This window comes from Amblyomma americanum, chromosome 2, assembly GCF_052857255.1.
Source record: "Amblyomma americanum isolate KBUSLIRL-KWMA chromosome 2, ASM5285725v1, whole genome shotgun sequence".
NCBI lineage: Eukaryota > Metazoa > Arthropoda > Arachnida > Ixodida > Ixodidae > Amblyomma > Amblyomma americanum.
Window position 1 is genome coordinate 223,310,493 of NC_135498.1, and position 10,980 is coordinate 223,321,472.

The 10,980-nt window shown below is 45.0% G+C and overlaps 1 pseudogene; it reads right to left on the reverse strand.

Moving 5' to 3' along the window:
• Nucleotides 1–2,574: 2,574 nt before the first annotated feature.
• Nucleotides 2,575–3,480, reverse strand: LOC144120386 (uncharacterized; annotated as a pseudogene).
• Nucleotides 3,481–10,980: the final 7,500 nt, after the last annotated feature.

Here is a 10,980-nt window from a genome sequence, read left to right on the forward strand (position 1 = left end):
TAGCACATGGGGACACTTGCAACGGCACGTAGAAACTTTTTTTGCAGAATATGAATTTTGTGTATATTGTTTTGCGTCGTAGAGGCCCAAACTAAATGGCAATAATTAAGTCTTGAACAAAACAAGGTATTATACAGCATTATCATTACATTACGCGGTAGTACACTTGCATTTCGATATATGAGGCCGACCTCTTGAGAAAGTTTTTTGGTTAAGCAGTTAATATGTGCATCCCAATATAAGTTCTCAAGAAACGTAACACCTAACGTTTTAATCCAAGACACTATTTCAACTGCGGTTGATTTGAGCAAAACACTGTGGCTAGTTGTTATAGTTTTATTTCTGGCGTGAAATAGAACTGCCTTTGTTTTTTGTATGTTTATTTTTAAAAGGTTTTCTTCAGTCCATTTCTCTAGCTTGGCTAGGCTTTCATTCGCATGGCGAATTAATTGATCAGGATCATTTGCTGAAAAGAATAGACTCGTATCATCTGCGTAAATGACAAATTTTGTGGATGGGGTTACGCTTACTATATCATTCACGTAGAGATTAAAAAGGAATGGCCCCAAAATGCTGCCTTGCGGCACGCCACAGTTAACTGCTAGTGAATCCGAACAAAATCCCTCTATATCTACAATTTGCTTCCTATTGGTTAAATATGATCGGATTAACGCCGCAGCCACACCCCGAAAGCCATATCTTTCTAGCTTCGTGATCAGTATCTGATGATTTGTGAGGTCAAAGGCTCTTGAAAAATCTATAAATATGCCTAATATTACGTTTTCTTGTTCAATGGGGTCTAAAATATACTCTTTTTGGGCAAGAAGTGCCGACTCGGTGCTAACTCCCTTTCGGAATCCATACTGGCAATCAACTATGAGGTTATGTTTCTCTTCAAATTTCGAAAATCGCTTGAGAATGATTTTTTCGAATGCCTTTGATAGGACAGGGAGTATGGAAACAGGCCTGTAATTCCCCATATCATTCTTATCACCTTTCTTGTACAATACCTTCACACGTGCAACTTGCATTTGGTGTGGAAATACCGCTTGTTCAAGGCATAAATTGAAAACGTAATTTATGCAGGGAGCAAGGACACAGATGACGTGTTTCAAAGGTTTCACTTGCATGCCATCAACATCAATAGCGCTGCTGTTATTAAGACTTTTTATTACTTCCGTCACTTCTGCTTCGCTGAAAGGATCAAGAAAAACTCAGCCATTATTGTAGTGAACATTGTCTAGATTAATATTCACTGTTATTTGAGCGGCAGTATTTACAATGTGGCTATTGAAGGCATTGGCTAAGGCTTTGCCTGACAGCACGGTACCATTGTATTTTATTTCACGAACTGAGTCATTCTTAACATTATAGTTTAATACTGAGCGCAGGTTTTTCCACAGAGCATGTGTGCGTCCAAAAGAGAGGTGAATAAGTTGTTAAAATGCTGTTTTCGTGCCCTTTTCAGCTCTTTATCTAAACGATTACGGCAAGTTCTAAACTGCTTCAACGCGTCTGGATCCTTGCTCTTGATAAACCTGCTGAACATTGTATTTTTCTCACGTATTTTCGCTGCCAGGTCGGGTGTTATCCACGGTTTGCGGATTTTTGTGTGTACTTTCAATCGCACAAAAGGGAAACAATCTGCGTATATAGGTTTAAGAATATTAAGCAGTTCTTCGTAAGCTGCGCTAGCATCAGTTTTTTTGTACACACTATCCCATGATGCCAGTGAAACTTTTTCCAGAAATGTGGAAAGATTTTTTTGTGACACACGTTGTATTAAGCTTGCAGGCACGTTTTTCTTTGTGTTGACCTTTTGGTACAGCACAAAAAAATAGGCAAATTATCACTCAGCTCAGCCACAATAAGGCCTGCTCTGATTCTCTCCGGAGTTATATTTGTAACAAAAATATCTATTAATGTTGATGTATTTAGTGTCACTCTTGTTGGGAGATTTATGACATTTGTGAGACCATTCGCCCTCAGCAGAACATCCAGTTTCAGTTTGGAGGAATCATTGCTTAACATGTTTATATTCACGTCGCCACCAAAAATAAAGTCAAAGTGAGAATTGTTTACAAATTCAAAAACATTTTCTAAGTAATCTAAGAACGATGCCACCACCCCATTCGGAGGTCGATAACCAACGGCAAGTACAGTGTTTTGCAATTTCAGTGCCATAAATTCACAGTCACCTGTATTTGTACAGAAAGTTTCGAGTAGTTCACATGGGAAATCATTTTTTACCAAGAGGCACACTCCACCACCGCGACCAGTTGCCCTATTTAAGTAAAACGTCTGGTAGGAAGGTAAACGAAAAACATTCGTATCATCTGTGCTCCATGTTTCTGTGAGCATTATCACATTAAACATGTTATCGTGTTGTTGAAAAAAGAGGCCAAGTTCAGATTCTTTATGCTTTACTGATCGTATGTTAAGGTGAAAGCACTTCAAAAACTTCATATATGCTTGACCTAGGTGACTTTCAAGTTCGTGTGGCAGTACGTAACGTTCACCATCGGCTCCCGCCATAACTATCAGGTTAGTCACCCGTTGAAAATGCTGTGGTTCTTATCTTAGCTTATCCAAGTCGCAAAGACTTCAAATAGCCACCGCCGACCCTCCCTCAGCTTTGCGCACGAGGACCCGCCCATTGTGGTGCCACACGAACTTGAATTCATTGACCTTAGCCCAATTTTTCACTGCGAAAAGAAGAGCGCGTGTTCGCTTTGTTATGTTTTCTTGCAAATACACATTACCATCCACACTGCTCAGTTTTTTCCTCTTTTGCCACCATTCACCTCGCTTTGCCTCTTTCGCAAAGCGCCAAATTATGCCTGGCGTTTTGTTTTTCCTCGCTGGCAGTCGGAGGATCGCCACAACGTCATCTTGTAGGAGTTCTGGAATTTGGGCCTTAGCTGCTAGCACGTTTAACTTCTCCAGTAAATTTTCGTTCTCTGTGTCCTGAATTCCGTGGAATTCCAGGTTTAGCTTACGGCTTTGCCATTCCAGATTGTCAACCTCGGCTTTCAGTTGCGTGACCTCATCCCGTGCCTCAAGCATTTCCAGTCTGCTCTTCATATCGGCGACAACGCGCTCATTCTTTTCAGTACGTACCAGGAGATGATCATACTGTTCGCTCATGAAGTTAACTGCATCCTCTAGGCCCTCAACTGTTTCTTTCAGGGGTAGCAACAGGTCCAGCTTATCGTTAATGACTTTCAACCACACGCGTACGTCGTCCTGCGCCTCAGGCACTCCTGCTATATTTACCGACTGTGATCGAGGCTTAGAACGCCGGCATGTCGTGTATCGCCATGCTTGTTTATACGCTTCACCCTTCGATTTTACTGTGGCATCAGAAATACCAGCACACCTTCCGGTATGGTATCTGTAACCACATTCACTGCATGTTATTGATTTCACGGCATCGGTACATACATTTTCACAGACTTTGCACTGCTCTACTGGAGACATGTCACACCGTGCCAGCAGCAACAGCAGCAAATAGCAAAGGAAAAAAAATTTACACAATCCTGCAGTTACTGACCTGCAACAGTACAACAGAAGCGCGATGCAGGAGCGTTGAAGAAGCGTCCCGCTGCCGCTGCTGCCGGTGTACAGCCGAACACAGTAGGGGCTTGAAGGCAGGGAGCGAAGGAAGCATCCCATACTTGCGCAGGCGCGAGGGAGGTCCATTGCCAAATGTGACGAAGCCAGGGTATCGCATCGCAGGAGGCAGTCGATACGCAAGGCACGAGGTATACATGCCATGCCTGCATTGTAAGGAGGAAACGTTTGAGCGTCTGGTCGAAAGAACTCTTCCCGTGTCCGCTGAAGCGGTAGGAGCTGAGCTGGCTTCTTAAGTACTTCATTCCTGATGATGCCACTCGCGATCCAGGTGGTTGCTTGAAGGTAAGTTCTAATTTACAGCCGCACACAGAAGGGGCTTGAAGGCAGGGAGCGAAGGAAGCAACCCATCACTTGTGCAGGCGCGAGAGGGGTCCGTTGCCAAGGGTGATGAAGCCAGGTGTATCCCATCGCAGGAGGCCGCCGATAACCAAGGCACATGGAATACAAGGCATGCCTGCATCGTAAAGCGGATACGTTTGAGTGTCTGGACGAAAGAACTCTTCCCGTGTCCACTGAAGCTGTAGGAGCTGAGCTGGCTTCATAAGTACTTCATTCCTGATGATGGCACTCGCGATCCAGGAGGTTGCTTGAAGGTAAGTTCTAACATTACAGCCGTACACAGAAGGGGCTTGAAGGCAGGGAGCGAAGGAAGCATCCCATCACTTGTGCAGGCGCGAGAGGGGTTCGTTGCCAAGGGTGATGAAGCCAGGTGTATCCCATCGCAGGAGGCTGCCGATTACCAAGGCACGAGCATTACATGGCATGCCTGCATTGTAAAGAGGAAACGTCGAAGCATCTGGTCGAAAGAACTCTGCCCGTGTCCACTGATGCGGTAGGAGCTGAGCTGGCTTCTTAAGTACTTCATTCCTGATGATGCCGCTGTCGATCCAGAAGGTTGCTTGAAGGTAAGTTCGAACAGTACAGCCGCACACAGAAGGGGCTTGAAGGCAGGGAGCGAAGGAAGCATCCCATCACTTGCGCAGGCGCGAGAGGGGTCCGTTGCCAAGGGTGACGAAGCCAGGGTATCGCATCGCAGGAGGCAGTCGATAAGCAAGGCACGAGGAATACATGTCATGCCTGCATTGTAAGGAGGAAACGTTTGAGCGACTGGTCGAAAGAACTCTTCCCGTGTCCGTTTAAACGGTAGGAGCTGAGCCGGCTTCTTAAGTACTTCATTCCTGATGATGCCGCTGTCGATCCAGGTGGTTGCTTGAAGGTGAGTTCTAACATTACAGCCGCACACAGAAGGGGCTTGAAGGCAGGGAGCGAAGGAAGCAACCCATCACTTGTGCTGGCGCGAGAGGGGTCCGTTGCCAAGGGTGATGAAGCCAGGTGTATCCCATCTCAGGAGGCCGCCGATAACCAAGGCACATGGAATACAAGGCATGCTTTATCGTAAAGCGGATACGTTTGAGTGTCTGGACGAAAGAACTCTTCCCGTGTCCACTGAAGCTGTAGGAGCTGAGCTGGCGTCTTAAGTAGTTCATTCCTGATGATGCCACTCGCGATCCTGGAGGTTGCTTGAAGGTGAGTTCTAACAGTACAGCCGCACACAGAAGGGGCTTGAAGGCATGGAGCGAAGGAAGCATCCCATCACTTGCGCATGCGCGATAGAGGTCCGTCGCCAAGGGTGACGAAGCCAGGGGCATCGCATCGCAGCAGGCGGCCGATAACCAAGGCACGAGGAATACAATCCATGCCTTCATTGTAAGGAGGAAACGTATGAGCGTATGGTCGAAAGAGCTATTCCTGTGTCCACTGAAGCGGTCGGGTCGCAGCTGGGTTCCGAATTACTTCATTCCTGATGATGCCGCTGTTGATCAAGCGGGTTGCTTGAAGGTGAGTTCGAACAGTCCAGCCACACACAGTAGGGGCTTGAAGGCAGGGAGCGAAGGAAGCATCCCATCACTTGCGCATGCGCGATAGTGGTCCGTTGCAAGGGTGACGAAGCGAGGGGTCTCGCATCGCAGGAGGCAGCCGATAACCATGGTATGAGAAATATATGTCATGCCTGCATTATAAGGAGGAAACGTTTGAGCGGCTGGTCGAAAGAGCTGTTCCCGTGTCCAATGAAGCTGTAGGGGTGGATCTGGGTTCCGAAGTACTTTATTCCAGATTATGCCGCTGTCGATCCAGAAGGTTGCTTGAAGATGAGATCGAACTGTCCAGCCGCACACAGTAGGGGCTTGAAGGCAGGGAGCGAAGGAAGCATCTCGTCACTTGCGGAGGCGCGAGAGAGGTCTGTTGCCAATGATGATGAAGCCAGGAGCACTGCATCAACCAAGGCACGAGGAATGAATGCCATGCCTGCATTGTAAGGAGGAAACGTTTCAGCGTCTGGGCGAAAGAGCTATTCATCTGTCCACTGAAGCGGTAGGGGCGGAGCTTGGTTCCTAAGTACATCATTCCAGATGATGCCGCTGTTGATTCAGAGGGTTGTTTTAAGATGACTTCGAACAGTCCAGCCGCACACAGCAGGGACTTGAAGGCAGGGAGCGAAGGAAGCATCCCATCACTTGCGCATTCGCGACAGAGGTCCGTTGCCAAGGGTGACGAAGCCTGGGGTATCGCATCGCAGGAGGCAGCCGATACCCATGGCACGAGAAATACATGTCATGCCTGCAACATAAGGAGGAAACGTTTGAGCGTCTGGTCGAAAGAGCTGTTCCAGTGTCCACTGAAGCGGTAGGGGTGGATCTGCGTTCCGAAGTACTTCATTCCAGATGATGCCGCTGTCGATCCAGAAGGTTGCTTGAAGATGAGTTGGAACAGTCCAGCCTCACTCAGTAGGGGCTTGAAGGCAGGGAGCGATGGAAGCATTACATCACTTGCGCAGGCGCGAGAGAGGTCCGTTGCCAAGGGTGATGAAGCCAGGAGTATCGCATCGCAATAGGCAGCCGATAACCAAGGCACGACGAATGAATCACATGCCTGCATTGTAAGGAGGATACGTTTCAGCGTCGGGTCGAAAGAGCTATTCATGTCTCTACTGAAGCGGTAGGAGCTGGACCGGCTTCTTAAGTACATCATTCCTGACGATGCCGCTGTCGATTCAGAAGGTTGCTTTATTTTTTTTTTATTTATTGATACTGTCAGCCGTAGGCCGTTACAGGGTGAAAACAGATACATATGTAAGTTATGTCACACAGCCACAAGTATGAACAGTGCACAATTCAAAATAGTCAAATTGAAAACGACAGTCATTGCAACACAGCTGTCCTGCACTGCAGATACAGACCTAAAGCACAAACGCTAGCGGGTAAATATTTTAGCTTACAACCATAAAATAGGAGTAGGGAAACAAAACGTATGAAAAGAAAAACAAAATTACAAGGATGTCTATTCAGGTAAGTGACGGTACAAGCAATTTTCAAATTGGGGGAGATTGTCTATTTGCAGAAAGGTCTGAGGCAGGGAATTCCACTCTGTTATTGTTCTGGGGAAAAAGGAGTATTTAAAACAGTTAATACGGGCCATCATGGGTGTAATCTGGTAACTGTGGGAGCTTCTTACAGGGCGACACGAACGCTGTTGCAAATAGCAGCTTGTGTTTAAGTTGAAGTGATTATTGCGCAAAAGATAAAGAAATTTTAGCCTGGCGATCTTCCTTCGTTTCGACAGTGAAGGAAGTTGTAATTCTTGCAGCATGTCAGTCACGGAATCAGTATATCTATATTTTGACAGAATGAACCTGGCGGCCCTTCTTTGAACTTTTTCAATCTTATACGTTTGATTTGACTGATACGGATCCCATATGACGCTTGCATATTCCAGTGTCGGACGTACCAGCGCGAGATAGGCAGTTAGTTTTGCTTTTGTGGATGCAAGTTTCAGTTTTCTTCTAAGGTACCACAACTTAGTTTCAGCTTTTGAACATATGTTGTCAATATGTAAATTCCAACTTAGATTAGATGATATAGTGACACCTAAATACTTAAAGGAGTTGACACATGTTATATTCCGCCCATCTATTTCATAACCAAATGAAAAAATATTTTTGGTTTTGTTTGTCAGTGTAATATATGATGTTTTCGTATAATTAATTTTCATTCTAGAAGCTGCGCACCATTGATTAATGGAGTTCAACGCCAAATTTAATGTGAGCTGGTCTTCTGGCTTTGATATGATTGAGTATATTAAACAGTCATCCGCAAATAGCCGGACTGTTATTTGAGGAGGAAGTGAGACTGCGATGTTGTTAACATAGCATAAAAATAATATGGGCCCCAGCACAGACCCCTGAGGGACACCTGAGGGTACACCCAGGATGTCAGATTTCGCACCGTCCACCTCCACATACTGGGTTCTATTAGTAAGGTAAGCTTTAATCCAGTACACAATATCTGTGTTTATGCCTAAGTCAATGAGCCTGTTAAGAAGTTCATCATGGGGTACACGGTCGAATGCTTTAGACATGTCTAGGCAAACTGCATCCACTTGGTCTCTGTTGTTTAAGGCTTTTGAAAAATCATGCAGTGTTTCAACAAGTTGGGTAACAGTAGAGAGCTTCCGCCTGAAACCATGTTGATTGGGATTTAGTTTGTTCGTGTCCTCAAGATATTTGGATAAGCAGTTTGCCACGACGTGCTCAAGCATCTTGCAACAGAAGCAGGTGATAGAAATAGGTCTGTAATTGTCGGGAACGTGCTTGCTTCCAGATTTGTGTACTGGAACTATCCTAGCCTGCAGCCAGTCATTTGGCAAGGAATGTTGCTTCAGTGATGCATTGAATATGATAATTAAATATTTTGCGATCCATTCCGCGTATCTTCTTAGGAACTCATTAGGAATAGAATCAGGACCGGAAGACTTTTTTGTATCTAAATTAAGGAGGAGGGAAAATATTCCTTCATGGGACAATGTAATAGCGGGTGTGTCAGACGGTTTGGAGCATAATCCGCTTATTGAATTCTGGGGCATAGAGTTAGAAGGGCTAAATACAGAATGAAAATAGGCATTACATCTGTTAGCGATTTCTGATTTATCAGTAACAACACAACCATCCACTGTAAGAAACTCCATTTTTTCCCTCGAGGGTGAAAGGTGACGCCAAAAACGCTGTGGGGAGGTTTTCATAAATTGGGTGAGCTTTTCGGAAAAATACCTATCTTTTGCTGTCAATAACTTCTCTTTAAGTATCGAAGATAGGTGCGAAATTTCATTTTGATTCCTTACTCTGTTGCGTTTTCTCCGCTTTATCCTTCGCTTTAGCTGGATTATCTCACGATTTATCCAAGGGATACGTTTCTTTATCGTTTTTTGACGTTGCGGAACAAACTTTTGCAGGCAGTACCTGATTATATTTTTAAACCTCTCCCACAAAGTGTTGACGTCATCCTCCCCGTGGTAAGAATCCAAGGTCATTTCCAAGTAGTCTATGATGCTGACATCATCAGCATTCGAAAAATCGTTAACAGAAATAGTTAGCCTTTTCGTTTTTTCCGGTGGTCTAAGCCGTTTGCAAGAAACTAAAACAAGGTTATGGTCAGAAAGCCCTTCCTTAACGGACACATCATATTCAGTTATTTTGCTGTTTACAAAAACCAAGTCCAGTATTGATTCCGTACTTGCTCCAATCCTTGTTGTGCGTTTGACAATTTGCGTGAGATCATTATTAAAAGCAATGTCTAACATGACCTCACAGTGTTTAGCATCAGTTGTGCCTGCATCAAGTGACTCCCAAGATATACTAGGCAAATTGAAATCACCGGCAATGATCACACTTGCGTTTCTAGGTACATTATTTGAAACGTATTCTTGTAACGATTCAAGAAATGTAATAGGGGCACTGGGGGGTCGATATACTGCGGCAATAACACAAGAAGAAACACCAACTTTTATCCGGCACCAGATGCTCTCCGTGTTAGGGCAATCCTTCATAAGAACAAATTCGATTCCTTCTTTAAAAATAAGCGCCACACCACCACCGCGCGTGTCACGATCCTTACGTATCATTCGATACGTAGGTGGTACTATCTCACTATCAGTTATTTCAGGACGCAACCATGTTTCTGTTACTGCAATGACATCTGGCTGGTAAAGCATGATAATGTGTTCTAGCTCAGTAGTTTTATTCAGGAGACTGCGTGCATTCAAATTTATCAATGTAAAATTTCTTTCTTTTGTCCCAAACTGTCATTCGTTTTTATTAACAGTAGCAAGCGTGCGTTCTACCCTCACGCGGCAGTGGTTGTCGTCATCCCAGACAAATTCCTCTTTATCAATAAAAAGCCTGTCATGCTCGAGCCGAATCTTTGCGCCATTGTCCTTCTCATGCTGTGCACTTGCCCACAGTTTCTTACGCTTATGTAAAGTCGCCTGGGAATAATCATGTGATAAAGAAGTATTGCTGCCCTTTAGTTTCTTGCAGTTCCTAAATAAATTCATTTTTTCATTGTAGTCGAAGAAACGATCACTGGGCGCACCTTGTCCACACCCCTCTTTCCGAGCCTGTGTATCCGTTCTACCGTGTTAAATCTGACACCAAGGCGTTCGTGGAACACATCGTCCAATACTTTCTTCTTAAGTTCGACGCTAGTTTCACTATCAGTTTCCGATATTCCGAATACGAGAAGATTATTTCGTCGGCCTCGGTCTTCCATCTCGGCTATTTTCTGTTGCTGTGAACGGATAGTTACTCCCAGGTCATGCACCAATGCTTCTAGTTTTTCTTCTTTTTTGCGCATGTTCAATAAATTGCTCTCAATTTCTAGCATCTTCTCATTCACTTTATCAAATTGCTGGGAAAGCAAACTCTGGTTTTCTTTAACTTGCCTCATATCCTCAATGAGCGCTTTCTGTCCTTTCAAGAGCTCACTGAACATTTTTTCGACAGTATCAGGCCCAGGATTTTGCTCAACATCACCAGCAAGTATCAACAACAATGAGATACATTCCAGTACAAGATCAACACACACTGTGGGGCACGGCAGAACAATAATGAACCTATCATCACTTCTAAAACATTTTTGTTGTTTACTAACCTGTAAGAACAGGACAAAAGGTTCAGCTGGCTTCATTCTGAAGGCCTCGCCGTGCCCACACGAATGCTCGATGAAGACTGAGCTTAAATTGCCAGTGCGGTCCGTTATCATCGACGAAGTTGTAGTCCCAGGGAGCGCATGCGCCAGTCCGTTCCATGCGGTAGCTTTCCACGCAGGCAGCCGCAAAAGATGACCATCGTAGCTGTCGGCAACATAGCACGTACTTGAGGCGTGATCCGATGTTGAAGCATGGCACAGGAAGGCCTGTAAGAACAGGACAAAAGGTTCAGCTGGCTTCATTCTGAAGGCCTCGCCGTGCCCACACGAATGCTCGATGAAGACTGAGCTTAAATAGCCAGTG